Here is a 25,165-nt window from a genome sequence, read left to right as displayed (position 1 = left end):
GGAGATAGAAGCGGTGGGAGAGAGAAGGTGGGTGGGGGCCGGCAATTATTTTGCTACTAGCCTCTGACGAGCCGGCCAGTCAACTCGTTTTCGTCCATCCGGAGTGCCGGGGAGACCCCGGAAACCTGGGGTTGCCGTGGGCAGTCCGGATGGTAATAAGCACGAGTCAGGGCCGAAAACAAGAAACTGGGGACGTGACTGGGCAGTTTAACGCCGTCCGGATGAAAGAAAAGCATGCTAGGGACCTTCTCGGGGGGGGGGGGGGGCTTCAGGTGCTCTTAAGGCACCTAACCAAGAGCGGAAGCACTAGGTAACGCCACGGGAAGGAGGTGCGGGACGCCGGGATGCCCTGAAGGAAGTCATCAAGGCGCAACTGAGAACATTTAATAGGAACAACGGATCTTTTCTGAAAGTTTGTGTGCAGCCTGGTTGTTGAGTAACATATTGTATAGGTATAGGTCCCCGTGTTTTCTCAGGGTTATACCTATAATTATACATGTGTCCACCTATATATACATGAGCAGCCGGCCCTATTGGTGCCATGCAATCTCCAATAACCCTTCTACATGGTATCAGAGACCCTTCGGGTCCTGACCTAGCCGCCGCCCTCCTCTCCCCTTGGGGCGCCGCCGGCCATCTCCTCCCAACCCTAGCCGCAACCCCCTCCTCCCTAGGGCGCCGCCGGCCACCACCTCCACCAACCCTAGCCGCCGCCCCCTCCTCTCTAGGGCGCCGCCGGCCTACACCTCCCCCAACCCTAGCCGCTGCCCTTCTCATCTAGGGCGCCGCCGGCCTTCACCACCACCACCACCGCTTCCGCCATGGCCGGTTTCTCCTCCTCCGGCTCCGACCCCTTCAACTCCTCCCGCTCCGGCAGCAGCAACCCCTTCGCCGGCCCCTCCGTCGCCGTCATCCGCGACATCCCCATCGCCGAGCGCGTGCCGGTGAAGCTCTCCACCACCGCTTCCAAGTTCTTCCGGTGAAGACGTACTTCGGGCTACTCTTCCGCGAGTATGATCTCCTCGATCACGTCGACGGCACCATCGACCTCCTCTCCATGCCGCACGACCCCGAGTGGCTCGCCGTCGACGCCACCATCATCCGCTGGTTCTATCAGACCGTCTCCAACGACATCTTCCGCGCCGTCGTCCGTGACGGCGACTCCGCCCACACGGTCTGGGCCAAGATCACCGGCCTCTTCACCGACAACAAAATCCAGCGGGTCACCTTCCTCCAGCAGGAGTTCTTTGGCACCCACCAGAACGACCTGTCTCTCGACGACTACGCCCTCAAGCTGAAGATCCTCTCCGACGAGCTCCGTGACTTGGAGTTCCCGATCGATGACAAGATCATGCTCTTGTTGACGTCAGAAACCCCCTGGCGGGCAGAGACGGGCAACACGGTAGAGCCGGGAACAACTAGGGCTGCGGCTGGCCCCAGTCCCTCTGAGCGACGGCCCGCAAAGCCTCCTGGTCGCACGCGCCGATGTTTATCACAAGGGCGTGCCACCTGACCTATACCCGGTCGGGAAGGTGTGGATGATGCCTCGCTTAGTTTCCTGCAGGGCACACACGTAAACGTTAAATACGAGCCTCGATCGGCTCTCGAGTTATCCCGTGAATCGGCTCAAAGAGCCGATCCACCCATGATTCAGACGAGGTGTCCGAATATGGTGGTCCTGCTTGATCAAGGTGAAGCTAATGAGATCTACGACGATTTAGGGTTTTCACCGCATAATCGGATCATCCTACTCAGGATTGGGCCTCGCGCTCGCGCACGGTGACCGTAAGCCGATCCTAGACAGGGCCTAAAAACCAACACGAGGTTGATCCCCGGAACATCCGTTCTAGGACTAGCGAACGCCACCCTACACGCCGCTGGATCCTCCGACCCCTTGTAAGTCCTAACTATTGCAGATATTAAACTAATCCTTGTAGAACAAGGATGCAATCGTAACGGACCAGATCTACTAAACTATGATCAAGCGGGTGCCGCCCCTACACCTAAGATAGGTGTAAGGGCGGCTAGACATGCAAGGGTTGCACTACGAAAGCATGTAATATGAAGAACAATGCTAACCCTAACATGTCTAAGATAACTACGTTGCTCGCCATCAAAAAGGCTTCGATACGAGCAACGCGTGAACAACGCAGTAGGCTTAGTGCTGCCTAGATCGCAAGATGCGATCTAGGCAGCATGATGCTTACCGGTAGAAACCCTCGAGACGAAGGAGTTGGCGATGCGCCGAGATTTGTTTGTGGTTGAACGTTGGTTGTTCTTTATTCCATAAACCCTAGATACATATTTATAGTCCAGCGGACTTTCTAATGTGGGCGTGCACTAAACCGTACACGAGATAAACCCTAACTTTTAATCTAGATACAAACTATTACAATTAAAGACACATGGGCAATCTGGCCCAATTTCACCGAGCAAGGCCGCTTCAGAGATCTTCAACGTGTAATCTTCCAAGCCCATCCTGATCGCGGCCCACCTCCTGATTTGGCCAAAATCTGGTGATAACACATGCCCCCCTGGTTTTGGAAATGACATTTCCAAAATCATTATGCTCTTCTTTTGTCGGGTCATGTCGTGGCAGAACCGTTACAGTATCCTTTACCACGATGTCTTGCTCCTCGCCTTTTTGCAAAACTTGATAATTTTAGCACCATTTCCTTGGACACCGCAATGGTTTTAAATCCCCCATTAGGCTTCGCCTTATTAAACTGTGCCGAATGACTCCTCCTCCTCCACTAGATACCCGCCGGCGAAGCGCCTCCGTGTCTGGGCAGATAGTGAAGCTGACTATGACGACGCAGAGGAAGAAGCTCCGGTCGAAGACTGGAGCAATAGTGATGAAGAGTTCTTCAGAAGAGCGCTGGTGACAGCTACGATACCAACGACGAGGGCAGCGAGGACTAGTGACATAGCATCAGTAGTTATGCGAGCAATCGGCTCTTCTTGAGCAATCGGCTCTTCATTAAAAACCCTCCTTTGTGAATGAAGAAGCGTTTCTAGTCAATGGTTTTGCCGATAGTCAAAGTCACACAACCTTCAAAAAAGAACCGATGGCATCGCATCGGTCTCTATCATAAAAACACTGGTAACGTCGACCTAGTCACCCTTCCAAACGGTAACCTGCGACCTCCTCCTGAAAAGGCAAAGTCAGATCCCCAAATCGCCGCCTGAGCAGTTCCAATCCACGACCACCTACACAGATCCTGACCGCGCCGCCCCCAACTTCTTCAACGCATCTCATGGCGGAGTCATCCAATACCGATACCACGGCCTCCGGACTGAAGGTAATCCTCAACCTCCTCTCGCCGTTTGACTTGACATGGGATTAATGGCAAACACCTGAATTAATGCCTCGCTCCGCTACTGATTTAGGTTTCAGACATTCTTCTGCCACACCCTTCCCTCGCAAATTCGATGTGCCTCGGTCCTCGTTCTTCTGAGAGTCCTGCCTCGTTAATTTCGTGCGAAGCTAACGGAATCCCCTTTGTGAGCCGGAACCTAGATCCGACTTCCCGGGCCGACCGCTCGCGAGCCCGGCCTAATCCTCCCGAAGGTTGGGTGGCATGGTACAATAGGGTATCAAAATCCCACTATGCCACTTGGGAAACCATAGGGATAGCCGATGCCCTGTCATTATCGCTATCTCCTCTTGAGAAGAATGAGAACATCCTGAAAACCATCGGCTACTTCTGGTCTGATGCACTGAACTGCTTCATGTTTGGTCATGGCCCTATGACTCCAACCCTACTGGATGTGGCCATGATCACAGGGCTAGACATTGCATCCCCCAGCCCTTCTGCATTCAAGCGGCCAAAAGTCCCTTTCACTCTCTCCTCTAAAAAAGAGTGTACCAGCTGGGGTGCCTATCTCAATCGCTATATGAAAACCAAAGGCCCTGTGACAGAGAGGGAGCACACAGACCTTCCCGAATTTCTCGGCTGGAGCACTTCATATTCTGCGGTCCATCACTTGCTCCCACCAAGAATTACCTCTCCCTGGCCTACGAACTTGCTAAAGGCACCCAACTCGGCCTAGGCAAACTATTTCTTGGAGAGATTTATCGATCCCTTCAACTGATGTCTGTCAAACTGTTCTTTCGCAAGACAGTTAAAACTGGCGGCCCCTGGTGGTTCATTCAGTTGTGGGCCCAACTATACTTCCAAAACCAAATCCCAGACTTCCCATCGCTGACCACCTGCACCTTTCCGGATGTAACTGGAAAGGAAATTCGATGCACCAGCTACGGCCAAGCCCTGTATGGTCTCCCGGGCAGCAGGCTAATCCCCAAGGAAGCAGCAGGGTGGTTTAAGATTTTCTTCCAAGGTTTGGACGACCCCCTGTTCCACCCTTACACTGAATCGGCAAATTTTGAAAACCCCGTCTCTTTCCGATTGGATGACTTTGCCGATGACGCCAGCACACAGCACTTGTACTCCCTCATGATTCGTCCTTGCTTCCTCCCTGTTGGCATGAGTACCTCGAACCGGATCATCAAGCCCGGTTATGAGTGTTATCAACCGAGTAGTAGCAGCTCGACAGCTTGGTCTCGGACAGGTGCCTCCACACTTCTTCTTACACCACCTGACAGCAAGTAGAGCTGAACTGCCTGACATCCTCACCGCCCGGAAGGTGCTATACCTTCTTTGACGCTTTGGCCATACCAATTCCCCATGACCTCCGTTTCTCCTACACTACCGATGGTTTTGAAACTTGGTGGTCTATGTGGAAGACCCACGTCTTCAGGAGGGCCCTAGGACTGCTGTTGAAAGAGCTTGACACCGAGTATGATCCCCCTGCAGACCAGGTACCGTCACTTAAGCATTTCTTGTAACTGCCTTATGGTGATTGTCTGTGACCTGACTCTTTCTCCTAGCAGCAACAAGATGGCCCGGCTCCCACACAAGCCGATGGTTCCCCTTTCGAATTTCTTCCTCCGGCACCAGTGGTTCTCTTCTGCCAGAGCTCGCCACCCCTGAAGAAAGTCATAATGCAGAGTCAGCCGATTTCACCGAAATCGGCTCCCAAGAGTAGAGCATCTCCAGGGCCAGTTGCCCCCCGAGCCTCGACTCGGGCGAGGACGGCGGTGAGGAAGGTGGCGGCCAGGAAAACTACGAGCGTAAAGCTCCGGCTCAAGAAAGCTTGCGTGTAAGTTGATTCAGACCCTGTAGGCGCTTGTCCGCTTTCAAAAAAATTTGTTTATAACACGCTTGTATCCTTTCCTACAGGCCTCCATTGAAGGATCCTCCAGCGGGGCCGAAGAAACCAGCCAGGGAGACTCGAGCTCGGGTGATTCCGAGAGGTCCACTACCCGAGTCGAGACGGCCGCCGGCGCCGGCTTCCAAGAAAAGGTCGATCACTGAACCCCCTGCCCCCTGGGCCCCGACCAGATCGGGGTTACGCACGGAGCACCGCTGTGTCAAAAGGGCTCGTAAGAACCCACGAGCCTCTTCATCAAGCCAGGAGGTCTCAAATGTAATTATCTTCTTGGTCACACTTTCATGCTATCCCGTTGTCATTTGGATCAGCTAATCACTTCCTGGCGTGGCCTACCTACCGGGCGTGCCAGAATGTGTTGACGTCAGAAACCCCCTGGCGGGCAGAGACGTGCAACACGGTAGAGCCGGGAACAACTAGGGCTGCGGCTGGCCCCAGTCCCTCTGAGCGACGGCCCGCAAAGCCTCCTGGTCGCACGCGCCGATGTTTATCACAAGGGCGTGCCACCTGACCTATACCTGGTCAGGAAGGTGCGGATGATGCCTCGCTTAGTTTCCTGCAGGGCACACACGTAAACGTTAAATACGAGCCCCGATCGGCTCTCAGGTTATCCCGTGAATCGGCTCAAAGAGCCGATCCACCCATGATTCAGACGAGGTGTCCGAATATGGTGGTCCTGCTTGATCAAGGTGAAGCTAATGAGATCTACGACGATTTAGGGTTTTCACCGCATAATCCGATCATCCTACTCAGGATTGGGCCTCGCGCTCGCGCACGGTGACCGTAAGCCGATCCTAGACAGGGCCTAAAAACCAACACGAGGTTGATCCCCGGAACGGATTGACACAACCAAGTGTTCCCTGGGTTGTTTTCCTTCTAGCCCTTGCTTTATTTGCTGGCACCAATTGGTTTTGCATCCAAATGATGATACATCCAAGTTTTCCTACCCTTCTGTGCTCCTGTGATGCAAAGCATGCTTATGTATGAGCAAGGTATGATCTTGCTCGAGCTATTGTGTGGTATACCTCACTCCAGCTCCTAGAATTTGGTGTTGGTGTAAAGGATTTCTTCTGGTGATTTTGGTTTGCTTGCCCTGCTCCTCCTTGTGAGCTTGTGATGCTTGATTTGGTTCTGTGGTGATCTTGGATAGCTAGAACAGCAGTGCTGTTCTCCCTGTTCTAGTGTTTGTGATTTCTGGTGACTTACCAGTGAAGCTGCTGTCGATGAACAGCTAGTTCTGGCGGTGGAAAAGGTTTTATATGAACCCTTGCTGGCTCTCTTGGTCGACAGCTTGGCCTGGCACCAATTTGGTGACTCCTCGGGTTTGTGTGTGCTGTTGAGCATGCACAAGACCTGGTGAGCTGCTAGGCTGTGTGTGTGAGAAAATGCTTGGTATCTGGCTTGTGTCTTGGCTGAGGATGGATCAGCTCGACAGCCTTGGTCATATCCTCTCCAATTCTATTTGATTTCTAACCTGCCAAGTGGCTATGCCACTTGGCATAACACTTGTTTTTATTTTCTTTGTGTTTGTGTGCAGGGAACAAAGTGATGATCCAATGATCATGAAGATTATCAAGTACAAGACTAAATGAAGTTTAGTTTGTAGTGTTAGGATAGGTTCTGGAATTGTAATTTCCTTTTCTTTTTTCTATTTATGTCCAATTCTTGTAATATGTTGTAATATTCATTTGTTCCAATTCTAAATATTGTAATTGACAATGTATCTTGTGTGATTATTAATAAAGCTCCAGTTTTCCTTAATGAGCTTTACTTAGTTGTTGTATTATTTATAATCTTGATTAATGATAATTGTTTATTAAATTATCTCAAGTTTGGATAATGTGATATTCATTTGATGTTTGAATTTGAAATTCAAATTCAAATTTGGTTTGAATTCAATCATACAACTTAATTTAGAATTCAATCATGCAACTTAAGGTTGTGATGCAAACTCTCCCCTCTCTTCTCAAAACCCTAGTTTAGTTGAATAAGGAACAGGTTTGTCACACTCTCGAAACCCTAACCCTGTAAGGTGTCGAGAGAGAAACTTGTCCCCCTTCGATGCAGTTTTTGTTTAAAAGCGCGAAATTTCCCCAGAATTTGCAATGCAATGCACATCCCTTTCTAAAATCTACCCCTCGATCGTCTCTAAACCTGGGACATTACAGGATCCAAAGTCGATGTGATCGCTGTCGGCACACTTCCTCTACATCTACCTTCGGGATTAGTTTTAAGCCTAAATAATTGTTATTTTGTACCCGCGTTGAGCATGAACATTATATCTGGATCTTGTTTAATGCAAGACGGTTATTCATTCAAGTCCGAGAATAATGGTTGTTCTATTTTTACGAATAATATCTTTTATGGTCGAGCACCGGAAAAGAATGGCTTATTTCGTTAGATCTCGATAGTAGTGATACGCATATACATAACATTTATGCTAAGCGAATTAAATTGAATGATAATTCTACTTATATGTGGCACTGTCGTCTTGGTCATATTGGCGTGAAACGCATGAAGAAACTCCATACTGATGGATTACTTGAATCACTTGACTTTGAGTCACTTGATAGATGCGAAGCATGTCTAATGGGAAAAATGACAAAGACTCCATTTTCTGGTATGATGGAGCGAGCTACCGACTTATTGGAAATCATACATACCGATGTGTGTGGACCAATGAGCGTAGCATCGCGCGGTGGTTATCGTTATGTTCTAACCTTCACAGATGATCTGAGTAGATATGGGTATATCTATTTCATGAAACATAAATCCGAAACTTTCGAGAAGTTTAAGGAATTCCAAAGTGAAGTAGAAAATCAACGTAACAAGAAGATTAAATTTCTACGATCTGATCGTGGAGGTGAATATCTGAGTTATGAGTTTGGCATGCATTTAAAGAAATGCGGAATACTTTCACAATTGACACCGCCGGGAACACCTCAACGAAACGGTGTGTCCGAACGTCGTAATCGAACTCTCTTAGATATGGTTCGTTCTATGATGTCTCTTACCGATTTGCCGTTATCATTTTGGAGTTATGCATTAGAGACAGCCGCATTCACTTTAAATAGAGCACCATCAAAATCCGTAGAAATGACACCGTATGAATTATGGTTTAATAAGAAACCTAAGCTCGTCGTTCCCGAAAGTTTGGGGTTGCGAAGCCTATGTAAAGAAGTTACAACCGGACAAGCTAGAACCCAAAGCGGAGAAATGCGTCTTCATAGGATACCCTAAGGAAACTATAGGGTACACTTTCTATCACAAATCCGAAGGCAAAATCTTTGTTGCTAAGAACGAAACCTTTCTTGAGAAATAATTTCTCACTAAAGAAGTGACTGGAAGAAAAGTAGAACTCGGTGAGATTGATGAATCTATACTCGTTGATCAGAGTAGCGCAGTACCGGAAGTTGTAGCTGTACCGCCTACACCGGCAACAGAGGAAGCTAATGATAATGATCATGAAACTTCGAACGAGGAAACTACCGAACCTCGCAGATCGACAAGGGAACGTACCACTCCTGATTGGTATGATCCTTGTCTAAATGTCATGATTGTGGATAACAATGATGAGGACCCTGCGACGTATGAAGAAGCGATGATGAGCCCGTATTCCAACAAATGGCAAGAAGCCATGAAATCCGAAATGGGATCCATGTATGATAACAAAGTATGGACTTTGGTAGACTTACCCGATAGCCGAAAGCCTCGTCGAGAATAAATGGATCTTCAAGAGAAAAACAGATGCTGATGGTAATATTACTGTCTATAAAGCTCGACTTGTCGCAAAGGGTTTCCGACAAATTCAAGGAGTTGACTACGATGAGACTTTCTCACCTGTAGCGAAGCTAAAATCTGTGAGGATTTTGTTAGCAATAGCTGCATTTTTCGATTATGAGATCCGGCGTATGGATGTCAAAACGGCGTTCCTTAATGGAGACATTGAGGAAGAGTTGTATATGGTACAACCCAAAGGTTTTGTCGATCCTAATAATGCTGACAAAGTATGCAAACTTCAGCGTTCAATCTATGGACTGAAGCAAGCATCAAGAAGTTGGAACCGACGCTTTGATAAGGTGATCAAATACTTCGGGTTTATACAGTGTCATGGAGAGGCCTGTATTTACAAGAAAGTGAGTGGGAGCTCTGTAGCATTCCTGATATTATATGTACATGACATATTATTGATCGGGAATGATATAGAACTATTAAGCAGTGTAAAAGGTTATTTGAATAATAGTTTTTCAATGAAAGACATTGGTGAAGCATCGTATATATTAGGCATCAAGATTTATAGAGATAGATCAAGACGCCTAATAGGGCTATCACAGAGTACATATCTCGGACAAGATTCTAAAGAAGTTTAGAATGGACGAAAGTAAGAAAGGGTTCTTACCTATGTTACCAGGCAAGGTCTTGAGTAAGACTCAAGGACCGGCTACGGCAGAAGAAAGAGAAAGGATGAGTAATATCCCCTATGCCTCGGCAGTAGGATCTATCATGTATGCCATGCTATGTACTAGACCGGATATAGCACATGCTGTTAGTTTGACTAGCAGATATCAAAGTGATCCAGGAATGGAACACTGGACAGCGGTCAAGAATATCCTGAAGTACTTGAAAAGAACTAAGGATATGTTTCTTTGTTATGGAGGTGATCAAGAGCTCGTTGTAAGTGGTTACACCGATGCAAGTTGGAACACTGATCCTGATGACTCTAAGTCACAGTCTGGGTACGTGTTTATATTGAATGGTGCTGCAAGTAAGCTGGGCAAGCTCGAAGCGATGCACGGTGGCGAAGTCTTCAACGGAATCGAGTACATAGCGGCTTCGGAGGCTTCATCGAAGCGGTATGGATGAAGAGGTTCATTGTAGAGCTCGGTGTGGTTGCTAGTGCATTGGACCCATTAATCATTTACCGTGATAACATGGGTGCCATCGCCAATGCACAAGAGCCAAGGTCACACAAGAGGTCGAAGCATATCAAGCTGCGTTACCACTCGATTCGCGAGTACATCGAAGATGGAGAAGTAAAGATTTGCAAAGTACATACCGATCCGAATGTAGCAGATCCGTTGACTAAAGCTCTCCCTAGGGCAAAGCATGACCAACACCGAATGCCATGGGTGTTAGGTATATTACAATGTAATCTAGATTATTGACTCTAGTGCAAGTGGGAGACTGAAGGAGATATGCCCTAGAGGCAATAATAAAGTGGTTATTATTTATATCTTTATGTTTATGATAAATGTTTATATATCATGCTATAATTGTATTAACCGAAACATTAGTACATGTGTGATATGTAGACAACAAAGAAGTCCCTAGTATGCCTCTTAACTAGCTTGTTGATTAATGGATGATTAGTTTCATAATCATGAACATTGGATGTTATTAATAACAAGGTTATATCATTGTATGAATGATGTAATGGACACACCCAATTAAGCGTAGCATAAGATCTCGTCATTAAGTTATTTGCTATAAGCTTTCGATACATAGTTACCTAGTCCTTATGACCATGAGATCATGTAAATCACTTATACCGGAAAGGTACTTTGATTACACCAAACGCCACTGCGTAAATGGGTGGTTATAAAGGTGGGATTAAGTATCCGGAAAGTATGAGTTGAAGCATATGGATCAACAGTGGGATTTGTCCATCCCGATGACGGATAGATATACTCTGGGCCCTCTCGGTGGAATGTCGTCTAATGTCTTGCAAGCATATGAATAAGTTCATAAGAGACCACATACCACGGTACGAGTAAAGAGTACTTGTCGGGAGACGAGGTTGAACAAGGTATAGAGTGATACCGAAGATCAAACCTCGGACAAGTAAAATATCGCGTGACAAAGGGAATTGGTATCGTATGTGAATGGTTCATTCGATCACTAAAGTCATCGTTGAATATGTGGGAGCCATTATGGATCTCAGATCCCGCTATTGGTTATTGGTCGGAGTGAGTACTCAACCATGTCCACATAGTTCACGAACCGTAGGGTGACACACTTAAAGTTGGATGTTGAAATGGTAGAACTTGAATATGGAATGGAGTTCGAATATTAGTTCGGAGTCCCGGATGAGATCCCGGACATCACGAGGAGTTTCGGAAGAATAAGATTCATATATAGGATGTCATTTTATGTGAATTAAAATGATGCGGAAGGTTCTATGGAAGGTTCTAGAAGGTTCTAGAAAAGTCCGGAAAAACCACCAAGGAAGGTGGAGTCCCGGTGGGACTCCACCACAATGGCCGGCCAACCCTAGTGGGGGAGGAGTCCCAAGTGGACTCCCCCATAGGGGGCCGGCCACCCCTCCATGGAAGGTGGAACTCCCACCTCAAGTGGGAGTCCTAGCTTGGGTAGGTTTCCCTATTCTATGGAAGGTTTTGGGTTCGGGTCTTATTCGAAGACTTGGAGTCCAACACTTGGGGTTCCACCTATAGAATGAGGGGCCAAGGGAGGGGGCCGGCCACCCCAAGACTATAAGCTGGCCGCCCCCCTTGAAGTGGCCGGCCACCCCCTCCCAAACCCTAGCCGCCCCCATCTCCTCCATATCTCCCGCGTAGCTTTAGCGAAGCTCCGCCGGAGTTCTCCACCACCACCGACACCACGCCGTCGTGCTGTCGGATTCAAGAGGAGCTACTACTTCCGCTGCCCGCTGGAACGGGAGGTGGACTTCGTCTTCATCAACAACCGAACGTGTGACCGAGTACGGAGGTGCTGCCCGTTCGTGGCGCCGGAGCGATCGTGATCAAGATCTTCTACGCGCTTTTGCAAGCGGCAAGTGAACGTCTACCGCAGCAACAAGAGCCTCATCTTGTAGGCTTTGGAATCTCTTCAAGGGTGAGACTCGATACCCCCTCGTTGCTACCGTCTTCTAGATTGCATCTTGGCTTGGATTGCATGTTCGCGGTAGGAAAATTTTTGTTTTCTATGCAACGTTATCCTACAACGACAACCCCGTCGCCCGCACCCGCGACGCCCGAGGCGCCCCCGGCGCCCCCGTCGCCCGCGACGCCCGAGGCGCCATCGCCCGCAGCGTCCCCTTCGGCTGCGTCTTCGTCGTCTGCCTCGTCGCCCGCCTCGCCACCCGTCGCTGCGGCTCCTGAGCCCATGCTCACCCGTGCCCGTGCGGGCGTGCAGGCGGCCGTCTACACGCTACCCCGCCGACCAGTACGTCTGCGCGGCATCTCCGTCTACCGCGTCTGCCTTCCGGGCTAGCGGCAACAACATCTTGCCGCACGACGGCGGCGCACCTTCCACCAGCCGACCCGGCCCAGCACCTGGTCCGACCGGCCCCCGGCCGGCCAACCCGGCCTGCCGCCCGGCGCGTCGCCCGGTTCTCCGCCCGGCCCGCCGCCCGGTAAGACCGGCCCCGCCGCCCGGTCGGACCAGCTCAGCCGACCGGCCCGGAGACCGCTCCTTCGTCGGTGCCCACTTCGGCTCGTGCTGCCTTGCGCGACCCGCACTGGCGCGCCGCCATGCAGGAGGAGTACGACGCGCTGCAGCGCAATAGGACCTAGGAGCTCGTTCCCCGGCCCCCTTGCGCCAACGTCATCACCGGCAAATGGGTCTTCAAGCACAAACTCGGCTCCGACGGTACTCTCGAGCGCTACAAGGCGCGCTGGGTTGTGCGCGGTTTTCGGCAGCGCGCTGGCGTCGACTTCACGGATACGTTTGCCCCGGTTGTCAAACCGGGCACGATCCGCACGGTGTTGCACCTCGCCGCGTCTCACGCGTGGCCGGTGCATCAGATGGACATGGACGTCTCCAACGCTTTCCTTCATGGCCATCTGCAGGAGCAGGTGTACTGTAAGCAGCCCATCGGCTTCGTCGATACCGAGCACCCTGATTTACATGTGCTTGCTCTCTCGGTCCCTGTATGGACTGAAGCAGGCGCCCAGCGCCTGGTACCAGCGCATCGCCAGCTTCCTGCATCAGCTTGGCTTCCGCTCCACGCGCTCCGATGCGTCGCTGTTCGTCTACCGGACCGGCAATGACATGGCATAACTGCTGATGTACGTCAATGACATCATCCTGACGGCCTCCACCGCTGGTCCTCTTCGACAGCTCACCGACAGTCTTCGCGCTGAGTTCGCGTTGAAGGATCTTGGCCCGCTCCACTACTTCCTCGGCATCGAGGTTGTCCGGCGTGCGGACGGGTTCTTCCTCCATCAGTGGAAGTATGCCCACGAGCTTCTTGAGCGTGTAGGGATGCTTAACTGCAACCCTGCGCCTACCCCTGTCGACACGAAGGACAAGCTCTCCGCCAGTGATGGGTCACTGGCGTCCGACGCGCCGTTCTACCGCTCCATCGTCGGTGCTCTTCAGTACTTGACACTGACGCGACCGGAGCTCCAGTACGCCGTGTAGCAGGTGTGCTTGCACATGCATGCTCCTCGGGATGCTCATTGGGCCGCGGTGAAGCGGATTCTCCGCTACGTATGTGGTACCATGGGCTACGGCTTGTCGTTGCATGCTTCGCCCTCAACGTCGACTGACCTTGTCACCTACTCGGACGCGGACTGGGCGGGTTGCCCGGATACGCGCCGCTCCACCAGCGGCTACTGCGTCTACCTCGGCTCGTCGCTCGTCTCTTGGTCCTCCAAGAGGCAGCCCACCGTGTCTCGCTCCAGTGCTGAGACCGAGTACCGCGTCGTGGCTAACGTTGTGGCTGAGTGTGCATGGCTTCGTCAGCTTTTGTCCGAGCTCTCTTGTCCTGTTGACAACGTGTCGGCTGTCTACCTCTCCGCCAACCTCGTTCATCATCGGCGCACCAAGCACATCGAGTTGGACATCCACTTTGTTCGTGAGCAAGTTTCCCTCGGTCGCGTTCGAGTTCTTCACGTACCGATGTCTCAGCAGTTTTCCGATATCATGACGAAGGGATTGCCATCCACGACTTTTCCTGAGTTTCGCTCCAGTCTATATGTCGGTGCCAACCCTTCAACTGCGGGGGGGGGGGTTGAGTAACATATTGTATAGGTATAGGTCCCTGTGTTTTCTCAGAGTTGTACCTGTAATTGTACATGTGTCCGCTTATATATACATGAGCAGCCGGCCCTATTGGTGCCGTGCAATCTCCAATAACCCTTCTACACTGGTGACTTCCTAAAAATTCTCAAGAATGGAAGCCCCTTTGGTGTCTATAGGACGATGGCCAAGCAATCAGTTGAGACCAAACACTAAACTTGAAACTAATCTCTTGAATCGTTGCAATTTATTATTTAAAATGAACAGGGTTTAATTCATATGGCAGAGCTGAACAAACCGCGATCCACCACGGTGAGTTCACAAACTAACTATCGTGATCATCACTAAACCAGATCGAAGTTTGGATGGAAACTTTTAATCTAGGCGAAGGTGGTGACGGCACCGACGCCACCGTGGGACCCTTCACGACGCCACTAGTTGAGAGCAAGTCGAAGTAGAACTGGCACTGGCTGATATCGCTTCCGTTCTGCTTGATGCACTGCACGAATCAATCAAGTGCGAGCCAGTATTTGTGCGAAAACTAGGGTTGAACTGTAGGTGAAGCAGGTACGGGGCTGTGTGTTATATAAAAAAGTATTATAAAGTCTAACATCCTTCCTTAATCTAAATCTCGGGAGAGGTTGAGATTACACTTAAACTTATCTAAATCCTTAACACCTAGGGTCTTCGTGTATCCATCAGAAATCTGATCTTTTGTAGAGATAAACTTAATATCTAGAAGCTTCTCAGCCACTCTCTGATAGAGTGAAAATCTATACCTAATAATAAAAGCAAAAGTGTTTCCGTGGTTTGGTTTGGTTTGGTACCTCGCGAAATTGTGTCCGTTTGTACGTCAGTGGTCAAGAAATCGTGTCCGTCCGTTGGTAAGTGGTCAAGGGTGGCTCACGTCGTTTGGTTTCTTTCTCTATGGTCCGGTCCAGTCAAGGGCTAGCATCCCGCACGCGAGGCAACCGTGTCCAACTCGACCTATAGAGGCTATACTTTGAATAAACACTTCTGAAACATGACGTGCAAAAACACTTAACCTTGCTCAAGCAGAGTTCCTGCCGGACCAAAACACGTACCCTTACCTGTATCATGTCTCTATATATGATCTTGATCGTCTCTGGTCAGCTTGTCGCGTTGCATCCATACTTCCAGAGGGTCGATTAATTAGGTCTCCAGGCAAGACAGCTCTCGGTCTGGTGACAATGGACACAACGGAGAAACAAACACGACGACGGTAGAGGCGACGATGGTGGCTCCCGTCGGCAGTCGCGCGCCCATGACTGCTCCTGGCTTGAGCTCCGCGTCAATGCGCCAGAAAGTGGGAGAGAACGTCTAGGCCATGGGTTCAGCGATCTTATCATACTAAGGCGGTACTGGTATGGTCATCGGCCGGCCTGCTGCAGAACCTTCCACGCTGTTGCCGAATCGCTAGACCTTGGTCAGCATGAGCAGAGTTCAGAGAAGTCTGTCGCATCGATGACCAGATGGCGATCGGCGCAACCGTTCAGGACTAAACCTGCGTGGCCGGTGCGGCGACGCTGACAGGGTCAGTGCTGATGACGTCGAACGCGACCGCCCGCGCGCTGCCACCTCCGTCTTGGACGACAGTTGCTGCCTTGCTGGAACTTCTCGGCGAGATTGCGTGGCAAGCAGTTCATGGAGGAGTCATGCAGCGACCGAGCGACGAGATGACAAAATCGTCGGGAGCCTACGGTAGCGAGACGAGACGCCATTGGTTCTTGGATGACCTGGTCCCGACGAGTGCAAAGACGGTGTAGCAGTAGGAGGAAGCTCCCCGCAGATGAGACACGCGGTTCGATAAACACTGCGTTTGTTGCGCCCATATAGAGAAGAAGGGAAAAAGGTGAGGGAACGCAACGCAAGAGCTAGGGAGTTGAGGAGACAAATATAGATGGGATCGTGGGAGAGCCAGGCGAACGCCGTCTTTGGGGCTGTTGATATAGTGGACGTTGAAGTGAGGACTACTCGCTGCTGGCCCTTTCGGTGCTAACCTGCTTCTGTTGTTAGGCTTGTGCACCTGCGGTGAAATCATATGATGTTAATGGCTTGATATCAGTATATCACATGCAAGGGAGTTATACAGGCTTTGGGGCCATCTACCAAGCTGGTGGCAGGGTTCGGGTGGTCGCCGGGTTGCGCACGAGGAGGAGTCATGGTGCTCGTGTACTTCTTTGTCGTTGCTTACTTGTCGAGCTCAACTCGCGGACTCAATCCCTGCCCTACGGTACTTAAATGCGCCTGAATTTCAGTCGAGCAGCTTAGACTGTTGTCCAAGAATTAAGCTCATGAAAAGAAATAGGGATTTCTAGTTTCGTGCCCCTGGTTCGTTAGTTGTACTCAGTTTTCCCCAGTCCCTTAGTTTTTCCTCAGTTTTCCCCTCCTCTAGTTTGAAACACGCACAAGTGCTGGAACGGCCGGTAGCCGTCAGGTCGGAGGCCTTGACCGTTAGTCCGACCGGGTGGGGCCGCACAGGGGCAGCTCCTCCCCGACCGTCTCGTGCTGACGGGTAGGGTCGGGAGACACGTCGGAGCAGCCATCCATCTATCGCCGACGTGTGGGCCGTTTTATTTCATGATTTTATACGCGGTGCTGCCAATGACAAATGGGGCCGCTCTATAGGGCTGCCGCAGCCAATGACCAGTGGGGTCGTATATTTTTCAGTAAAAGACATATATTGCCGCTCTGTGGGGCTGCCGCAGCCAATGACCAGTGGGGTCGTCTATTTATTTAGGGAAACTCATATATTGCCGCTCTGTGGGGCCTCCGCAGCCAATGACCAGTGGGGTCGTCTATTTTTCAGGAAAAGACATATATTGCCGCTCTGTGGGGCTGCCGCAGCCAATGACCAGTGGGGTCGTCTATTTATTTAGAGAAACTCATATATTGCCGCTCTGTGGGGCCTCCGCAGCCAATGACCGGTGGGGTCGTCTATTTTTCAGGAAAAGACATATATTGCCGCTCTGTGGGGCTGCCGCAGCCAATGACCAGTGGGGTCGTCTATTTATTTAGAGAAACTCATATATTGCCGCTCTGTGGGGCTGCCGCAGCCAATGACCAGTGGGGTCGTCTATTTATTTAGAGAGAAAAAATCATATCTTGCCGCTCTGATATATGTCTTTAGAGAATATCATAGAGAGAAGCAACAAGTTCGCTAATTAATTATTCTTAAGCTAGACCGGAGAACCGCTGGCAGCTCGTTCCCCACCGTCGGACGGAGCAGCCATCGCCGGCGGCGCGCCGGCGCCTCGTCGCGCCGCCGGCTCTGTCCCCCGGCGGCGTCGGACGAACTGCGGCGCTGCACGTCAACCACGGCTCCAGCACTTGTTTCGTCCGCACGCATTGTACCCACCGCAGGAAAGTCCGCCGCAAGCAGATCCGCCGCCCACGACGACCGGGATTTGTTCCGCGCACCAATTGGTAGACCTCCGCTTCTGCCTCCCCCGCCCCTAATCGATTCGGTTCCCGTAATTTATTGGAGTTTGCAGGTACGAAATAGTCCTCAATGTCTCGTCGTAGCGGGTACACCGGCGAGGGTGGGGATTCGATCATGTCGTGGCCACGTTCTACTTCTCCTACCTCGTCGGAAGTGCAGGTATATAGCTTCAGCTCTCGTACTACCGTTGAATTTGGGGTGAATTTGAAGTTCCGCCATGGCCTGTTGGGGTGATTTCAGTTGTTCTTTTTTCCATTATTGTTACAGTTAGCCAGGCAAGCCGATGATCCATGGTACATTGCATACCAAGATGAATCAACCCAGTGGTGTAGCCAGAGGATGGATTTGGAGGAGAAGGTGGCCAATTTAGGTGATGAATTGGCCCGTAAAAACCTGATGATATTCGAGCTGAAGCGTATTGTGGATGAAGAAAAGAAGAATTCAGAGCTTATTCGCAAGGAGAAGTTGAGAGTTGAGACAGATCTTGCCGTATTTGATCAAGTGGTAGAAAATCTAGAACATGAACTAAAAGTGATGGGAGAGGAGAAAAGTAGATTCATCTCGTGCAGTTTTATTAGGTGTCATCCCTGTCCTAGCAGTTATGTGGTTCCGGTAGACGATTTAGTATAGAATTGTTATTCAGTAGATGGCTCTAACCACTCGTATTTTGTTGTGGCTCTAAGCACCGTATTTCGGTGTACAATTTCCTACTTGTGCTAAGTAATGTGCACGATAATTTTAGCAAGGGATCCCAAAAGTGAAAGCATGTACCAGCCTCCGGATCAAATACATATCAATATCTTCCCAATCAAGTTGGGATAGAATTCAAATCATACATACGGATGTACATGGACACATCAAGAACGTGAAGAAGCTTTTTTTGAGACGGAGGTAGTAGTTCGAACAATTTTATCCCATTTGGAAATTGAAAAATACAAATTTATAATAATTTATCCCAATTTGCGGCGTCGAACACGGTCGCGCAGCGATGGGCAAGAAAGGCCGGGACGACGGGCGGCTGAGGGGTGGTCATCTGCGCCATCAAACGTTGAAGCGATGTTATCGGCGATGGCTTCAATGTTCGTGGCATCGATGACCAGTGTCGGAACCGCCGCTGTCTTGGTGTTCTTCATCAGCGACGGATCTGCGGAGGGCTGGATCGGCGGCTTTGCGGCGCGGTTGTAGACGATGGCTTCAATCGTCTTGGCATCGATTCGCACTCTCGGCACCGGAAGTGAGACATCAACAGGCTCCGACATTGAAGGCTGGGTCCGCGCCGTCGAAGCGATGTTGTAGGCGATGGCTTCAATGTTCGTGGCATCGATGACCACTGTCGGCACGGCCGCCGTCTTGGTGTTCTTCATCATTCAACAGATCTGAGAATAGAATCGAAAGTGAGACGAGAGAGACATTAGACGAGAGAGAGACATTTCAACTATTTCTGACGGTTAGATCCTCACCGGCACTCTTAGATCCACGGCGCACGCACGGTTAGATGCACGCCGCCGCACGCACGGTTAGATCCGCGCCGCCGCACGCCGACGCACGCACGCACGGTTAGATCCGCGCCGCCGCACGCCGCCGCACGCACGGTTAGATCCGCGCCGCCGCACGCACGGTTAGATCCGCGCCGCCGCACGCCGCCGCACGCACGGTTAGATCTGCGCCGCCGCACGCACGGTTAGATCCGCGCCGCCGCGACCGCCGTAGTAAGAGAGGAAATACGAGAGAGGAGGATGCGACTGGAATATGCGACTGCCAGTGGTTGGTAGGTATGTGCTCTGCTCTTGTCTCCGTATGCGTCCATCGTGGTAGAGAGAGAGATACAGGCCGTCCGATCATAAATGATCGAACGGTGCAAGCGTTCGTTGAGCTTTCAACTAACCAAGATCCGTGTGACATACATCTCGACCAATCAGAGATCAGCCAATGAGTACAAGTTAGGAAAACTGAGTAGAACTAAGAGGGGGAAAAGTGAGGAAATGTTTATCGGAAGGGCAAAACTGAGTATGACTGAGTAAAACAAGTGGGCCCGGAGGGGGAAAACTGAGTAACACTAAGTAAAACAAGGGCACCCAAATAATAAACGGACTAAGGAAATTGAAGCTTTTGGCATAAAAATTGTAAAATTGTGTTATTTGAACAATATATTACATTTTGGCCGACTAGATATTGTTTGCAACTCAAAGATACACAAGTGTGACGAATTTGGACTCATTTGGACAAAGTTTGTAAGCATAGTGGGTATTTGGGAGGTGTATTGAGCGTGAAAGCCCTGCATCTTCATATCTAGTAGCCCATGGACTAGGAAGTGGTTTTGAAGCTTTTGGCATAAAAACTTCATATCTCTATATTTCCTTTTCCATTATTATTTCTCTAGGTTGTAGGTAACATAATAAGGCTCCATGGGAAGGTTCCACCATGTTTTGAATTATTTTGAATTGAACCCTAAAACCCTAAAACCCTAAAACCCTAAAACCCTAAAATGATAAATGTGGCTTAAATGTGGCATACAAATTGTTCATACAAATTCAAATTGTTCAACACAAAGGGATCCCCAATACAAAGGGAACCACAATACAAATTGTTCATACAAATTCAAATTGTTCAACACAAAGGCATCCCCAATACAAATTGTTCAACACAAAGGGATCGCCAATACAAAGGGAACCCCAATACAAATTGTTTATACAAATTCAAATTAGTTGTTCAGAATAAAATCTTTCTCTTGCTCCTCGGTGTGACTCGCCGGGCCACCACCTTACTCCGGGTAACCCTAACGGGGATATTACCGGTGTCTACCTTCCTTTTGCCCTCTTTCTTGTTCTTCTTCTTCTGCAAAGCTTGTGCTTTTTCTTCTGCCATGCACTCTTCGAAGTTAGCTTGTATCATGGCCTTACCACTTTCGTGGCATTCTCGACTATACTGTTCCCTCTCCTCTAGACTCATCGGTTGAAGCCATTCTATATCCATCTTTTCCCTCTGCTCTCCATCCAATGGTTCAAGCAGCTCTACATCCATCTGTTCCCCCCGCTCTCGATCCATCGGTTCAATCTCCTCATGTTGAACCGCTGCTTCAATCTCCTCTCGCATTTGCTGCTTCAATCTCCTCATGTTGAACTGCTGCTTCAATCTCCTCTCGCATTTGCTTGCTTCAATCACATCATGTTGAACTGCTGCTTCAATCTCAAGTTGAATTGCTGCTTCATTCTCCTCTCGCATTTTCTGCTCCCGCCTGATCTTCCATTCCAAAAGCTGGGTCAACTCCATTTTTACAAAGCCTAGCAATGTGTCCAGGGATTCCACAACGTTTGCACTTACGTTTTCGAATCGGTGCACCACCCTCTGCACTAGCTCTGATCCTATTCTTCCTCGGCCTACCTGCCGGTCTAGTCAATACTGGAGAGTACAGTTTGAAGCCTGGATCGACTTTCATCCATTGGTCTTTTCCCAACAAGGTAGGAACATTCATAGCATATGCAGCCCTAAATTTGGCAACAGAGAAGTACTCTGACACATACTGATCAACTTCACCCTCTTCACCCCCTATAACACTCATGAAAAACAATGCGTGTATGCGAGGGTATCCCACGGATCTGCCATCCCCTACAATGGCATTTCCTATCAACCAAACTCACTGGATACCTCCACCGCCTGTTTTCTTTGTCGTTGTAGGTTACCTCAGCCTCCATTCCTTTTCTCGACGCATCGCATCCTCAATTGTTTTGCCCCGGCATGCAAAGACTTAATCAAAGACGGGAGCATGAGATGGCCAACATAATTTGTGGATGCAATTCTTTGACGTAGATCGATCTTTATCATGATCATCTCGCCTAATCTTATCAAATATTTGCCACAGCATAAGCCCTTTCAATGACTTGACCTTTGAATTGAAACTCTCCGCAAGGTTACTTGTTACATAGTCTACCTTGCAAATTTCATTGAATTGGCTTCTTGACCACACCCTACCATGATGTTCATCCAAGTACTCCTTCACCCCGGGTTTTTGTTTATACAACACATCCAAATGAAACAGATGCTTCCTAGAGCTGCATGTGTATGAAGCTGGCCATAGGTTGTCAGTAAAAACTTTACCCTTGAATTTCTTTGTAAAATTCTCGTACCAAGTGTCGCATACATTCCCTATGCTCCACTCCAGGGAATACTTGCTTCTACCGTAGTCTCCAAACCTTTGCAAGCGTCCGTGTGGATAACAAGTCCCGTTGGATGACCTATAAGGTCGCGCAAATTCTACGAAACCAAGTCCAACTTTCCTGTGACTCAACCTCCAAAACCCCATAAGCAACGAGGAACATCCAATTATGTCCATCAAGCTGCAGGTAGCAGACAACTAGCTGTCCTTTAAACCTGCCATGAAGAGCTGATGCATCCACGGCCAAATAAGGCACCGCAACCGTCCAAAAAGCCTTTCCAAGCAAGCTTTGAAACAAACAAAAGCCCTTCTGAAACATTCCTTGTGCATTACCTTCCCGCTTTTCAATTTGTAGGGAGCTGTATGCTTGTCTATCGCTACAACACCGCTCGGACTAGCCATCTCCACTTCAGCTTTGAAAGTGTAAAGCAACTGAAAGCTTTCATTCCATGGACCATTGATCTTGTCAAGAGCCATTTCCTTTGCATAGAACATTCTCATGTAAGGTACCTCCATTTTATACTTCTCAACCACCTTTTTTACGAGTGCTGTTGGACCAAGTGAAGGCTCTTCTCTCAGCCAATCTAGGATTACATCTGCCAACCACCTAGTCTTCGCTAGCTTTGTTTTCAGCTCTGGCTCTCCCCCTAGAGGTGGACACCTATGGATCTCATTATTCTTCTTTATCTGAAACATAATGATAAGGGATGTCCAGTAATAGATAACAAATTTTACACCGTGATCTAAATACACAACTGGTTGGCGTAGTACCTGAACCAAGCTGCTTCTGCGCATTGTGGATGCATGCAGCCTAAACCTACACCTTGGGTATGGGCATTTAACTGTGAACCTACCTGGCTCACTTTTAATAACCTCGAAATTATTCTTAGTGAGAATGTGATATGTAGTAATTGCATTACGGCAGTCCATCATCGTTTGAAACACGGTGCCTTCTACAAGCTGGGGTTTCTCCCTGTTCCACTCAATTGTTGGCAAGTCTTCACCTTCGTAATCGGCTAAAACGAGGCTGTCATCATTCTCATTCTTCTCTTCATCATCAGTGTCATCAAATCTGGCACCAAAAGCCATATCTTCCATGTATTGATCCTCCATTGCCTGCTTACTGCATCGATCTACCAATTCAGGAAACATCAACTCATCCTCATCATCTTGAGGAGGCTGATCCTCAATGTCTGCATCGTCCTCCACATCGACCGTACGAACGATCTGGCTACCACTAGCACTGGGGACAGATGGTGCTGCTGTGGACCTACAAGGAGCGCCACGGCGCACACTATTAGGAGAGGCAGCAGCAGTAGAGAGACATGATGCCCGACCACCTGATGATGCCCCAGCACCAGATGATGCCTGGCCCCTGTCCACATGGATACGAATTTTACCGAACCGGCAAGAAGCATTCAAAGCAAAAAGAAATCCCAGATCTTCTTCGGAAATTAGTGGAACAAATCTTCCCTCCGAGCTGTTGAAATATTCGAAATGAACTGCATCGAGAGAGCTCCAGGTGTAGTTATCGTAGATGTTAGCTTTGAAATCCGTTAACGAGATGGTGGTTGCAACCACCGCAGGGAAGTTAAACCCAGTCTTACAGCGTTTAGAATCACGCGTAAAGCTAGAATCCAGCCTAACCACCAGCCGAAAAGCCAGCGCTGGATCCATCCTATTCGAAAAGCAACGCAGTTAGTTGAGCAACAACGATTGGCGCTCAAAAACTGCCTACTGTTAATTCACATGGGATAGGCAGACGATGCTTACCCAGATGGAATCCATGCGTTAGATCCCTCCGATTCCCAATCTTCTCCACGGCTGGCGGGAATAGTCCTGCGCACCAGACGGAATTACAAAGAGGACAGGGGTAGATCCAGATCTGGTGGAGGCGGAGCCCGGGGGTGGTGGTGGGGGCGGCGCCGGCTCGGCGGCGGACGACGCCATAAGGTAGGTGGGCAGGATGGCGTGGCGGCGGAGGGGCGGTGTGTGAGCTCCTCCAGTTCTCGGACGGAGGGGAAAGCTTTGGGTCAGCTCTTCCAGTCAATAGTCAACACATTTCGAAAGCAACGGTCAAGTCAAAACCACCGCGGCTCCCTAGCCGTCACCGGTAACGGAAGGCCTCTGAACAGACGGCAACCCTCCCGTCCGAGCCTCTGGAAGGGGTTTCAAACTAGAGGGAGGGGAAAACTGAGGAAAAGTTAAGAGGCTGGGGAAAACTGAGTACAACTAACGAACCAGGGGCACGAAACTAGAAATCCCAAAGAAATATTAACGAGTTGGAGAGGACGTTGAAGCCACACGTTTCCCGTTTGCCATTAACAAGTACATTCTTTCCTTCGTGGATTTGGGAAACGGCACTTGTCCGTTCTTGAATTCTTCTTCCGTTCTGTACTTCCGAAAATATTCAGACTTTGATTCGAAAGTTTGGTGTACAAACAGGTGAAGTATCAAGTACCCTGCACAACCATTCTCTCTCGGGGCCGTTTTCTGAACTCAGATTATGCACAACATACCATATATGTTCGGGATGGGACAATGGGAATAAATAGATCACACTGTATATGTATAGGTGACAGTACCCAGGTAACTATAGACCGATTTCACTTTGAATTATTATATTAAGTGGATTACAATGGTATTGGCTGATTGTGGATGAGGGCCAATTCATTTACGCAACTGGATTCTTCCAACTTTGTTTAGAAAGTAATAGTTCTAAAGTGGACTTTAGTAAAGTTTTGGACAGTGTTATAGGATGGTTTAATCGCAATAATGAAAATAAGGGAGTTCAGTGACAAATAGTGTTCAGCGTACACATATGGACTCTGGATGCACTCGACTGATGACGGTCGTTCGGGCTATCTTCAGCCAGGGTGGTTGGCAGCGTGCGGATAGGATAAAATATGTTTAGAATGCAATATGCATGGGTGTATTAGATATTCTTCTGGCATTACTGTTTTTTGGTGGCTTATCTTTGTGAGCACCTTATGTGAGCGTTGAAGACTAAGTTTGTAAAACTTTAAATTTGAGATTTATCAATAAATGGCTGTGTGCATCTATCTGATGCAGAGGCCGGGGTAATACCCATTTCGAAAAAAAAATTAGTGTTGGGTGAAAGGTTTCCTCCCTAGCAACGCACATGCATTTGTCCTATCTATACCTATTAATAAAGTGAAAAGAGATTCCGTCGTCCGTCGGCGGTTTTGCAATTTAGCCCCTCGCAAAGTTTGCCGCGAGAGACACGGGCTAGAGATTCAACGAGATCAATGACCCTTGGAAAGAAAAGAGAAGTCGATGGCACTAGCAGATAGCTAGGCAGGCGGCCATGGATG

The sequence above is a fragment of the Lolium rigidum genome, chromosome 6 (genome assembly GCF_022539505.1).
Source record: "Lolium rigidum isolate FL_2022 chromosome 6, APGP_CSIRO_Lrig_0.1, whole genome shotgun sequence".
In the NCBI taxonomy this organism is placed as follows: domain Eukaryota; kingdom Viridiplantae; phylum Streptophyta; class Magnoliopsida; order Poales; family Poaceae; genus Lolium; species Lolium rigidum.
The sequence above is the reverse complement of the archived record's forward strand: the minus strand, read 5'-3'. Positions refer to the sequence as shown.